The following is a 13,209-nucleotide window of genomic DNA, read 5'->3' on the forward strand; positions in this document are numbered from 1 at the left end:
GCAGTTCTATAGAACTCTTCAGAACAGCAGTAGATAGAGTATAGATAGTGATGATGATATCCAACCTCCAATCGGAAGACGGTACTTAAAGAAGAAGAATAAATTTAGTGGGGCCATTGATCCAAAAAAATGACACCAAAATGAGAGAAGCAATTTCAGTTAATGATGGTATGAGGTATGAAAGTTTTATTTTTCTGTGATAGCAGAGGTAAAAAAACAATAAATTTTAGATGACAGCTACATTAGTTTAAGCTATCTATTTCGCATATCAAAGTCTACAATATCGGGTATAGTTTATGAAGTGTGTTAAGCCATTGCTATTGGCTTAAAGCATTATATAAAGATAAGTGATTTTAAGTTAAATAAACCTTTATTAAACTAAATGGATTCTACATTAATTGCTTACTAGAATCAATTATTATTATTGATGTAATAAACTACAGATCAGTATACTCATTTGGCAAAGTATACACAGAGCTCTGACTTAAATTGGATGGAAGATTGTAGTCAAAAATTGATGTAGTGGAAGTCGATGGGGTATTTGAAAATTTTACCAAGTAACTCATTTCTTCATCCTCCTCTGCAATTTCCAAAGCGAATTTCTGAATCCCTCTCTTTAATTTTCTGTTCAAAAAATCGTAACGCAATGCTCTAAGTTCACCAGCAATAAACGAATCGAAGATATCGTACTCATCATTTAAAAGTGCGCTTCGTTTTTTCGCAAGTAATTTCTCCTTATCGTCTATCTTCGCTTTCTTTTTCACCGGCTGACTGGTTTTTTGGGTTTTTTTCTTTGATAGAGTCAGACGTGCTTTCTTCATTTATATTCCCCACAGATGCCGATAAAGCTTTTTCCCCTTCATCACATTGTTCCTAAAAATAGAAATAAAGTTTGCATTATAATAATTAAATTTACCCTAAAAAGAATTGTCTTCTAATGCTATAATACGCAAAGGGTTTCACAGCGTGGTACTTTTGGCATTGGTAGATACCAATTACAAATTTTTACTTGTCGATATTGGATACAATGGACGTATTTCCGATGGAGGCGTTTTTGGTTTTTGGAAGAAATTGTAGGAAATCACATTTGTAACAATTTCAGTTCTTGTTGAAAAGTTGAAAATGGCGAAGATATTAAGCAAAAATGGTTCTTCTTTAAATTCAAGACGGCGGCTAACGCGATGGCGGAATTCAGTCGCGATTTTAAATTTACACTACTACTGACCCATTTACTTAAAGGTTAGAATAATAAAATTTGGTGTAGCTCACCATGCAAGGTTAGGCATTTTTTTCATCAAACCTGACTGGACTATACGTATTCAATCCATCTTTGTAATTTGTGTTTAGGTCCGTGATTACTTTTCCATCTCTGTCCTTATATTATTAAGTACATCGATCTGGCTTATCTTTTACTGTCTTCTCTATTCCTGTTATCTCTTTTACTTTTTTGTACATATTCAGGCTGTCATATTTTCTGTCACAATTTTCCATTTCTTCACATTGTTATTTATTCCTTATTTATTTGGCGTCTATTACTTTTCTGTCTAGTTCTTTATACTTCTTTAGATAGTTTTTATTTCTTGCCTTGGTCCATTGACTTCAATATCTGTTACGTCATAATATGTGATATAAATAAAGAAGGATAATAAACTTGTAAATAAGAAGTTACAGAAACGCCATGAGTTGAACTCCTTAAGAACTGATGTATTTGTCCTTCTGTTTAAGGTATTCGAAGCATTCGTCTAAAACATCATATCGCAAATACGACAATTCTTCTTTCTTCTTCTTTTAATGGTCCAAAATTCGTAATTATAATTAAAAATTGGGAAACCAAGGATTTGTTCCAGGATAATATTAGTATTTTCGATTATATTAATATTTTTTTCCAAATTCTGCTGAGGTTGGACGTAGCTGTTTTATGCATGTGGATATGTCAAATTTTGTATTTTTACGCGGCTACGTGCCATCGTGCCTCTTTAAAAATTTACCGCCGACATTGAACAAAGTTTTTGCTCTGGTTAAAAAAGACAGAGTTTAAGACCGCTGCTATGGAACAATTAATAAAAAATGCATTTGGTGTAGTAACAGTGGAAAACTCGAAAAACTATTGTAAACTTGCTATTAAGGAAGAGCAAAAATTTTGTGTTATTGATGGGTTGATAATAATCTGTGATAATAAATGTGACGGTTAACAGTGACAGTAATGAAAGTGATAGCGATGATAGAGAATTTAGGATGATGTTAATACGCAGTGAGTAAATTATGTGATAGTGTGCACATCGGCGGACACAAAGTGCCAAATCCGAATATATATATATATATATATATATATATATATATATATATATATATATATTATATATGTAACGTATAGTGTATAAATGAATGGACACTAAATAGAAAAAAGCATGGAATAACCACATAAGCAGAATAGGGGAGACACGTGTGGTCAAAATAGCAAGAGATAAATCATTAATCAGTAGAAGAAGTATCGGCCGACCGCGCAAAAAATGGATTAACAACCTTACATAGAGGTATCAATCCGCGAATGAACAAGCAGGATTGCTTATAAAGAGGAAGAAGAATAAGAAAATAAAATATAACTTTGATACGCCGAAATTTATTGGGATACCCTGTATATTTCAAAATAATCTTTAATAGTCTTTCGCTGTAATCTTTCGTTCTGTTAGTGGTGATTCACCCTGTATACAAGCAAAAATTTTTATGTATGTAATTGTTGTTATTACTTATATGAAAATAAAATTAAAGCTGCACTTGTTTTTTTTAAGTTACATCTGATCTAAAGCGTTAATAAATATGTAATGTTAAACAATAGTAAAATTTAACTATTTTTTTAGACCTATAATAATTACATAGGTACTTATATCTGTCAATTAAAGAAACAAGTATTTATAATGCATTATTTTGTATTCGACTATACATATCCTTTCATTAGTGAAATTAATTAACTACAATTACACAGTGCTGCATACTGCTCTGATTAGAGTGAATCATATTATCGACAATCTAATAGCGAAACGGGCCTGAGAGTTTTGGCAACACTGATCTCCATAAGCCTAATGTTATTTTCTTAATTTGAAACAAAGTATAGGTATAGTTTAACATATTTTTTCCAAAAACATGTTTACACTGTTCTACTATCCATATCAAAAACACATTTCCACTATTCTTTGTGCTCACCAAAAGAGAATTCAGCTATTTTATTAACATTGGTAAACTTTATTAAAATTTTTTGTTTACTGAAATAAAAGATAGTTAAAAATTTCTTGCTACGCTGTTGTATATTAAAGGTAATATGCCAAGCGAAGCGTGACAATCCCACTATTCAATAACAAAAACGAATTTATTCCATTCCAGCTTTCCATGTGTATGCACTTTAACGTAAAGAACAAACATTGTATGTTTATTAATTACTGTACCTCTAATTTCTGATATCGCGTGAGACCCAGTAACATCGATGCAATGGCCTGAACCACTTGTTGAATCTACAAGAATAGCGAGAAAAGCTCGACGCAAGTCCCTTCTATTTTTACACGTTTATATTATTTATAAATTCAGTATGTATTTGACGACCATAGATAAGAGGGTTAGGTTAGTTGACGACTTTGTCAATATCAACTAGTAGCTAACCGTTAGTTGAAAGTGAAATTTTAAAATCTCGATTAGAAATGTTTTAAGGCTGTTTCAGTGCAAGGCCGCATGGTGCGCATTCGTTTGCCCTGTTATTGTTTTGTTTTCGTTTTGTAGGTGGTCGTCTTTGTTAGTGTGCAATAATTGGTAATTATTTAATAAACATAAAGTGACTTTAAAAGGCTTGTGGAATGTACTAAAAAGTTAAATATTTTAAAGAGTGTTTGTGTCATTCATGGTAAGTATTTACTGATTGGCATTTTTTTTACTTTTCGAAAAAATGTAGGTATATATGGTTTTTTGCATTTTTTGCAGAAATTAAATCGCACGTGAAAAAAGATAACTTTTTATATGTAACAGAAAGGTTTTTTTTGTAAATATTTAATAAATTTTATCAATTTAAGACTGCTCTACTAAACCCTTTGTATTTCTTTTTAACAAAGTAGCTTTTATTTGGATAAAAATACTTAAGGTTGTTCAATGTTTTATTTGTACGTTTAGTTTTGTTTTTCATTGTCTACTTTTCTTGTTAGATATGATACAGATATTATTAATTGTCTGTTGTAATTTTTCTGTAAACTTAATTGTTTTCAAATATAAACCATTTAAAACTGAAAAAAAACGCAGAATTATGATTTTCAAGGCTGAAAAACACGAGTAAAAAATATTATTTTTGAATTCACCAAGGACCTAAATTCAAGTCAAGCCTTGTTCTTCATTCTCCATTCTCCATCTTCATTCAGCCAATAATTTCCCGATTAGTATTTTGGGCTTATTTTAATTTGAAAATATTGTTTTTTAATCGTTAATGAAGTGCTTATGATAGAACGCGCGCTCGGGCTGCAGCGTGTACGAGTATAAGAGACAGAAACAAGATATAATGTTACAAATTTTTGCTTATTTTGACACTTAGATTTACGTCTTAGCTGCATAGAATTTACTTTGTATTTTACCTTTGTTGAAGTTAATTTACTTTATTTATTATTTCTCCATCATATTTTCAGCCAATAAATCTACGTGGTTGTTTATTTTGTTCATTAGGTGTTTTAGTTGATTATAACAATTTGCGAGAATTAACATCTTGTCAGCGTATTCTAATATTTTTTGTTTCAGAATTAGATTCTATAGACAAGGGTAGTCAAAAACTTTTTTTGATATTTACAGACATTTTTGTTCAACGACTCAACTAAGGTCTAAAATAATTATGCAAAGTCATACATTAATCATATAAAGTAACCACATAGTCGTATCACCATATATGTATATAATTTTATACATATAGGTACATATATTATACACTCAGTTGCAAAAAAATTAATTTATTTATTGCGAGTTTTAAAACTAAGGACATCTGTATGGCCTATACATATAAATTTATAGAAACCCTCATTTAAGTACAATTATTAATTTTTATGCATTATTTTAGAAATTTCTATGGCATTTCTCATAAACAATAAAAATTTTAGTCCAGTTGTCAGAGAGTTGACCCCTAAAAATTATACGAACAAGCTGAATTTTCCCAAGAATATTAATTTTGGGACCCCAAAAAATATGCAAAAAAGTTTACCACTTTTACCGCCTGGGCTTCCCTTTAAAAACCCCCTCGTAGGGGTGTAAAAACCTAAAAAAATCGATTTGTCAAGAATCTGTACGCCGTAGAAAAAAATATTTCAAATAAAAAATGTAGCTGAGACAATTTCACAAAAGAATGTTAATTGGCACTTTTTGTGTAAAATGTGCCAACGCTTGAATCCACCGTCGATTTTGAATGTCAGTTACGCGCGCAAAATCAATCTTCAATGAAATTTTTGTTATCTCAACGGTAAAAATTGGATATATTTTGATCCAAGTGTCCTATCTACTAAGATCAAGATGCGTTTTAAAGGTAAAGAGTGCTGCTTTTGTATGAAGTTTTTGTATTTTTCCGCGAATAAACTCAGTTTTTATAAAGGTGTCAAATAAATAAACGTGGCATAATTTTTGCCATTTTTCATGATTCTCGTCAGATCAATAGAATTGATCACTTTCATTGACCAGTCGTAGTAAAATTTCCCTTACCCCTTACTTTTGTGCTGTAAGTCGCCATCTATTCGAACTAACGCCGTACGAGCTTCCAAATGAATCCCGTCCCTCCAAACCCACACCATTACTGGGCCGCCACCATACTGTACACCTACAATGTTAGACTGTGCGTAGCGTTCCGCAGGTCTTCTGTATACCCTTTTTCGCCTATCATCAGAAAAAGACAATATCTGGATTAATCAGTAAATAATATTTTCCCCCAATATTCATTATTCCAAACATGTTCACGAGAAAAATGCAATTTTGGGCACGTGGGTGCCCTTCCAGTGGGCAAGACATTTTCGGCAAGTCTTCTCCTTATTATATGTTAGCTTATTCTAAATTTCATTAGTTATCAGTTAAATTTTTTATTAAAGGTGTGGACTGACCGGGAAGACTGATTTCTGTGCCCACTGATTTTATCAGACCTTTGACTTTAGCTAAAACGAATATCTGACGCATCGAATATTTCATAAAATGTATTAGTCATATACCTTGTGTACGTCGATTTGAACATGAGAAAACATTTCTACAAAATGGATCCCCAAAAATGTCCCCGAATGTCTTAATGTGAATCAGGAGCGTGCAAGGGCAGAAGAATCGTGTTTGATTTATACTCGGTATGAAATAAACAAACTTAAGCTGCGTTGTAACTATGGGTGGAGTTTGGATATATTTATGCGAGCCAGAAACAAAGCAGCAATTGATAGACAAAGTCCTCAGAAATTTATGTTTTCATAAATATTAGTGTTATTATAATATTAAAATTAAACATTTTTTCATTTAATACAAAATTTCTACACCTAGTTACGTAGCTAGATTCAATTACTTTAAATGTAAGTATTTTCCACATGTTTTGTAATTCAACAGTCAAAATTTTACCTTATGTTTGTGTCATTTTAAAGTGAAAATATTCTTTCAGTTTTTTCACTGATGATGGTCCAACAGGACCAAAAACGTTTTGCAGATTTGTAATCCTTTTGGATAAATTCTAAATCATTTTTTTAATAATATATACCATTATACAGTACACCACAAATCTTTACTTCTATGTAATTTTTTAAATCTGTAGAGGCGTTGCAGGTTCGTTGTAATAGATATATCTATCCAATTAAGAGGACAGTATGTTGAATAATAAAATACTATGACTTTCAAAATTTTTGCTTCTATAGTAGGCTAAGAATTTTTCAATACATCCTACTATTATAATGTATTTTTATGTATGAGAGAGTAATAAAACAATAAATTATGTATGCAAATCCCTAAATTGTTGATTCGGGTGACTCAATGAAAAACAGATATTTGTCAACAAGTTTACAGAAGTATATAGGAAAACAATTTTAAATTGAGTATGACCACCAGGTATAAAGGTTGGAGCAGAATAGAATACAATAGTTGTGAGGGTTACTAATCCCTAAATAAGGTTGCCAGTGTCGGAGTGATGGAGGTTAACAGGTACTAATGAATTTGCAAGAAATGTAAGATGTTTATTTTATTGGTTATATATAACCAATAAAAGTTTAATAAGTACCTACCTATTTGCAAAATAAAGTTTAATTCTTTAGATAAAATAAAACGTTTTATTTTATCTATTTGCAAAATAAAGTTTAATCCTTTGCCTATTTGCAAAATAAAGTTTAATTCTTTAGATAAAATAAAACGTTTTATTTTATCTGAAATGAGTGCATTCCACGAAGTAAGGGTTTCAACAATCAATCATTTAATTCTTTAATTCCAGGAATCTACGACAGTAATTGACTAGATAATTACCTTCTAAACTTATTCCACAGAAAATGTGATAGTGGGTTTTTCCATTTTGTATATAGGAAGGTCCAAGTGGCGTATTCAAAATTCTTAACAGTTCACTAAAAGTAGGTACTTCAGTTGCAAGGTGCAGTTTATTGTGTATACTAGTGTTATGGAAAATTTGGAAGTGCCGTGTAAACGCCGAAAAATTGGTCCTCTAACAGTTAATGAAAAAACATTAATATTTAATTGTTTTAAATCATTTACAGACAAACGTTTATGTGAAAGTGTTGATGAGACCGTTGAGTTAGTTAGCAGTACACTTGGTGTTGGGAAATCTACGATTTACAGAGTTATTAAAGAAGAGAAATGTGGTAGTTTTCAAATGCCACGTAATGCTCCAGGGAAATCAAAATTTCAAATAGAATATCATTTTAAAGAAGGACTTCGACGGAAAGTGCATGAATTCTTCTTTAGACAAGAATTTCCAACATTGGATAAAGTTCTTGTCTCAGTTCGAGATGATAAGGATTACCCAGAAATGAGTCGAAGTACGTTATGGAAACTTTTAAAAGAAATAGGCTTCCGCTGGAAAAAGAATCCCAGAAAGTCTATTTTATTAGAAAGAAGCGATATTGTCATATGGAGAAGACATTTTCTAAGAACCATAAAGGAAATGAGAAACCAAAAAAGAAAAAGATTTTATCTTGATGAAACATGGATCAACGAGGGTCATACACCAAATAAATTTTGGCAGGATGAAATTGTTACAAGTCAAAGGCACGCTTTTGTAAATAACTTATCTACTGGTTTAAACCCACCATCAGGAAAGGGACGCAGGCTGATAATAGTACACATTGGCAGTTCAGACGGTTTTGTTGAAGGTGGTTTATTAAATTTTGAATCAACTCGTACCGGTGACTACCATGAAGACATGAACGCTGATGTCTTTCAAGAATGGTTCGAACAAATGATAGATCTTATTCCTAAGAACTGTGTAATAGTAATGGATAATGCAAGTTATCACTCCAGACTTATAGAAGGACTGCCCACAACCAAGTGGTTAAAAAAAGACTTGCAGAATTGGCTGAGTTCAAAAAATATTACGTACCATCCCGGATCTATAAGAAAGGAACTTTATTCGTTGTGTGCCCTTCATAAAGAAAAATTTAAAAAATACGAAATTGATGAAATTGCCAAAAATCGTGGAATGACAGTACTTAGATCCCCACCATATCATTGTGAATTAAACCCGATTGAACTGGTATGGGCACAGATAAAGAGTGAAGTTTCAAGAAAAAATACCACTTTTAAAATTCATGATGTTAAACAGTTGTTTTTGGAGGCCGTAAATAATGTAAAACCTGAAAACTGGGAAAAGGCAGTAAATCACACTATTAAAGAAGAGGAAAAAATGTGGAAGCTGGACAATATTACTGATAAAATGATCGAGCCAGTTTTTATAAATCTTGGTTCTGAAAGTTCATCTTCTGAATCTGATTTGGATTTGTAACAAGTAGCTGTAAGTTTTATATTAATATTTTTATTCATCTATTTAACATACCTTAGACGGTTTTAAAAACTCTTTTTCTCTTTTGTAATTTTTAAAAATTAAAAAAAATGTGAATTTTTTAAAACCCTTTTTAATGTAGGCCAGTCAGTTCTAATATAGTGTGTGATAAAAGAGGTCACTTTTGTTTACATACACATAACACTTTATAACACTGAAATAATTCATTTATTTTTTACAATTATTCAAAGTAATTTTTCAATTAATCTTGAGCACGCCCATGGAGTGGTCGGAGCTACCAGTTAAAATTATGCTAATTACTCTCTCGTTCATAAAAATAAACTATAACGATAATATTCGATAATTTCTTTAAGATTTTAAAATATATATTTAAATTAACTGACTGTGACAAAAGTCATACACATACACACTCGAAGAAGTAATACTGGATAGAAAAACGTAAGGAAGAAAAACAATATCAATGTTAAATGGAGTCTTACCGCAGACAAATAATCAACACTAATAATAAGAAAATATTTAATACTATATTCAACAGCAGAATAATCTATATTTGGGAAGTATGGTCATTAAGAAAACTCAAGGAAAAATACTGAGCCACAAAGATGGAAACGCGCAGCGGGAAAATCAAGCAGAAAAAGGCCGGTCACAAGTGAAAAAATTAGACAAACGATGGAAATAAAACATGACATCACAGAGAAACACACTCCAAATAATTAATATAGTAAGAATATGTACAGGGAATGTTCAATCGCATAACCCCAAAAAAGTGTTAGAGACTGGAACCCAAATAATTAAAATGAAGAAACAGACTACGAAAGAGCTGGGTAGAAGTCATCAATAAGAGAAAGCGGGAGAGAGAGAGAGAGAGACAGATCTAAAAAAGATGACATGAGGAGAAATAGGTAGAAATAAAGATTAGGAATTATTAAGACATCGAAGCACGGCAGACAGACTCGCGCATAATAACTCAAGTACGCAATACTCAATTATTAGGTGTGGACTTGATCAAAGATGTAAATGCTAAAAATACTTGTAACGACAATACATAAAGAGGTGTTTATCGATCTTTAAAACCCCAAACACAGAGCTACAGTTATATACGAAAAATCGATGAGTGCCTTAAAAATTAAAGAATCAAAGCAGTTTAATTTGATTTATAATATAAATATTATGTTTCTTGATATTTCTCAACTATTTTCAATTTTTCTGTCATCACTATTTTTATCATTTTATGGAATATGGAACAAAGTTAACCATTGTTTGGTGAAATTCAATAAAAAACACAGACAATTGTTTCACAACTAAATTCTGCTAATTTTTATTTAATTGTTTGTTTATAACATTTGTTTAAAATATATATTGTCTAAATATATTACGTTTAAAATGTAAGATGTTTTTCGTTTATGTGGCGTTTCTCAGCAATTGCGATGACAATCCTGATATAAAGAACTTTTTTTGTATTTATATTATCAAGATTTTAATGAGTTTTATGCAATTCCGTAGTTAGTAGGATATGGGCAATTTCGTATTACCATTGTATTACATAACTTCTGGTTTCATCTCTATCTTTCTGTTGTTTAGACAAACCAGGTAAGTTCAAAATCAAGACGTAGTGTGTGTTCGCATTATTCCTTCAACGTATTCTGTAACTGTAATATTTTAAGTTGCAGAATTTTTTTAAGAGTTTCGTAGGAAGTACAATGCTTTGTTATTATATATATATATATATATATATATATATAGACTATATATATATATATATATATATATATATATATATATATATATATATATATATATATATATATATATATATATATATATATATATATATATATATATATAGACTACTTAGAAAGATTAATTGTATGCGGAAACGTAGAAGGACGTAGAGGCAGAGGACGCTCACCTATCCGATGGTCAGATCAAGTACAGAAAGCCACTGGAGAGACGTTTTCCGAGTCCATGAGAGCAGCCCAAAATCGCAAGAGATGGAGAGAATTGACAGCCCGCATTGTAGGAAATCACGATCCTCAGCAATGAGGAAACGACAAGATATATATATATATATATATATATATATATATATATATATATATATAGGTAAAATATATCGGCATAGCTCGCAACAAAGAAAAAAAAATATAATAAAACATGTGTATAAGATGGAAGGCAAATTAACTTGGGAAAGGATCACTACAGGAGCAATGCGACCAATTTGTGGCAATAATGTTAGAAGACTCTGAGGTTTCCAGAGCAACAACCAACACATCCACGGAGGAAGCTAAGCTACCTGAGGAACAGAATACCAAACGTTTAGAACGTTTCAAACAACAAGAAAAGGTTAATGCGAGTTAATAGTAAAATAAAGATAAAATATATCGGCATAGCTCGCAACAAAGAAAAAAAAAATATAATAAAACATGTGTATAAGATGCAAGGCAACCGTATATACGGTCGTCTTCAGCTATGCAGATATATTTTACCTTTATTTTACTATTAACTCGCATTAACCTTTTCTTGTTGTTTGAAACGTCCTAAAAGTTTGGCATTCCTTTCCTCAGGTAGCTTAGCTTCCTCCGTGGATGTGTTGTTGTTGCTCTGGAAACCTCAGAGTCTTCTAACATTATTGCCACAAATTAATATGCTCCTTTTCTAACTTGGCTGCACCGTACTGAAGACGACCAATAGTCAGAAATACGTATATACGGTTGCCTTCCATCTTATACACATGTTTTATTAATATATTTTTTTCTTTGTTGCGAGCTATGCCGATATATTATTTTAAAATTATTTATAATTTTATTTTACTATTAACTCGCATTAACCTTTTCGTGTTATATATATATATATATATATATATATATATATATATATAGATATATGTATATATATATATATATATATATATATATATATATATATATATATATATATATATATATATAATAACAAAGCATCCCACACACAAATATAGCAATTTGTATGTGAGAGAAACCGAAATACTACCAAGTTTAGCTTAAGCTAAACTTGTAACGCGGTCTAGAATGGACTGTGCATTCCGTAACTTTCTAGGAAGAGTCACGAGGACTTTGACTTCTGTTGACAAGTCTATTTCTTACTAGAAGTATCTGCAATGATTTTTGTAGGTTATAAAATCAGCGCGCTTTTAATTTTACAATGAGTCTTTATTTCAGTTTTACGTAAAACAACTAAACAAGTAAACAGAAGTTGTTAATAAATAGTGTATTTAAATATATATAACACTTTTCTTTTCTCGAGAGCCGTCTATTATAAACCAGTGGTATTGCATCTTTCATCTTTTTGTACATATTACATTAATTCACGATACCATTAAAAAATTCGGGAGCCTTGTATTAATTTTTACAGGTCAAATAAGTTGGTACTATATGTTTTTGAAGTCACTTGGTGATCTCCAAAAGTGTTTGCCGCCTGCGATTAAGTGCTTTGCTGTCATACAAGATATGGTCGACTGCTTGAGGTTCTCTGCTACAGAGTCTGCAGCTTAAGTCTATATCAAACAGCTTCATTGTATGCAGGTGTTCCAGACTGACGCATGTTTAGTAAAGAAGCGTATTATGATTCTAAGCTGATTCTTGCTTACTTTTTTCAGTCATTTATTCCCGTTAGCATATATCCATCCAATATATTTTGACATGCACTTGGCCAGGTATACTTTTAGTGAAAGTTACATTTTGTTCGGCTCTAGGCTTTTTCTCCGGTATCGGACGGTATTTTTTGGCACTTCTATCTTCTGGAAAGTTCCTAGAGTCCACTAGAGTCACACAATATCCTAGAGTCTACCTTAGGGCCTCAATATCCTATTTCAGAGACCATATAGCCGCTTGACTATCTGTGCATATATTAATTCATTTGTTTGAATTTTGAATTTGTTTGAAGTTTAAAAGCCCTTATGATAATTTCTCCTGCACAATGCAAGATTTCTCAAATCTCTGACTAACTGAATGCATGTTTATTCCTACCCCTGAACCTTTTATAGTTTGAGACCTGTCTGTCTTTACGGATCTCTTTCGTGGGCAGATATCCCTAATTTGTTTTATAATATTACTGTGTCCGGATATAACCATTACGTTGTTTAAGTTTTTTGCCTCCTTACCAATAACGATGTGTAGAGGAGGAAAGTCCAGTAGGGCTTTCATAGCTACTGTTGATGTGCCCCTCAGAGCCTCTGTAATTGC

At 31.4% G+C, this 13,209-nt stretch overlaps 1 protein-coding gene across 2 annotated transcripts in view; it reads left to right on the forward strand.

The window, feature by feature from the left end:
- The first annotated feature begins 3,630 nt into the window (after positions 1 to 3,630).
- Ctl2 (Choline transporter-like 2) overlaps positions 3,631 to 13,209 on the forward strand; it is a 151,091-nt gene continuing 141,512 nt past the window's right edge. Inside the window, exon 1 of one of the 2 annotated variants that reach the window (XM_072543839.1) lies at positions 3,631 to 3,889. The gene's annotated coding sequence lies outside the window, so the exon portion shown is untranslated. The remainder of the gene's footprint in view (positions 3,890 to 13,209) is intronic. The other variant, XM_072543857.1, reaches the window with a different exon arrangement.

Source organism: Diabrotica undecimpunctata, chromosome 1 (genome assembly GCF_040954645.1).
Source record: "Diabrotica undecimpunctata isolate CICGRU chromosome 1, icDiaUnde3, whole genome shotgun sequence".
Classification (NCBI taxonomy): Eukaryota; Metazoa; Arthropoda; class Insecta; order Coleoptera; family Chrysomelidae; genus Diabrotica; species Diabrotica undecimpunctata.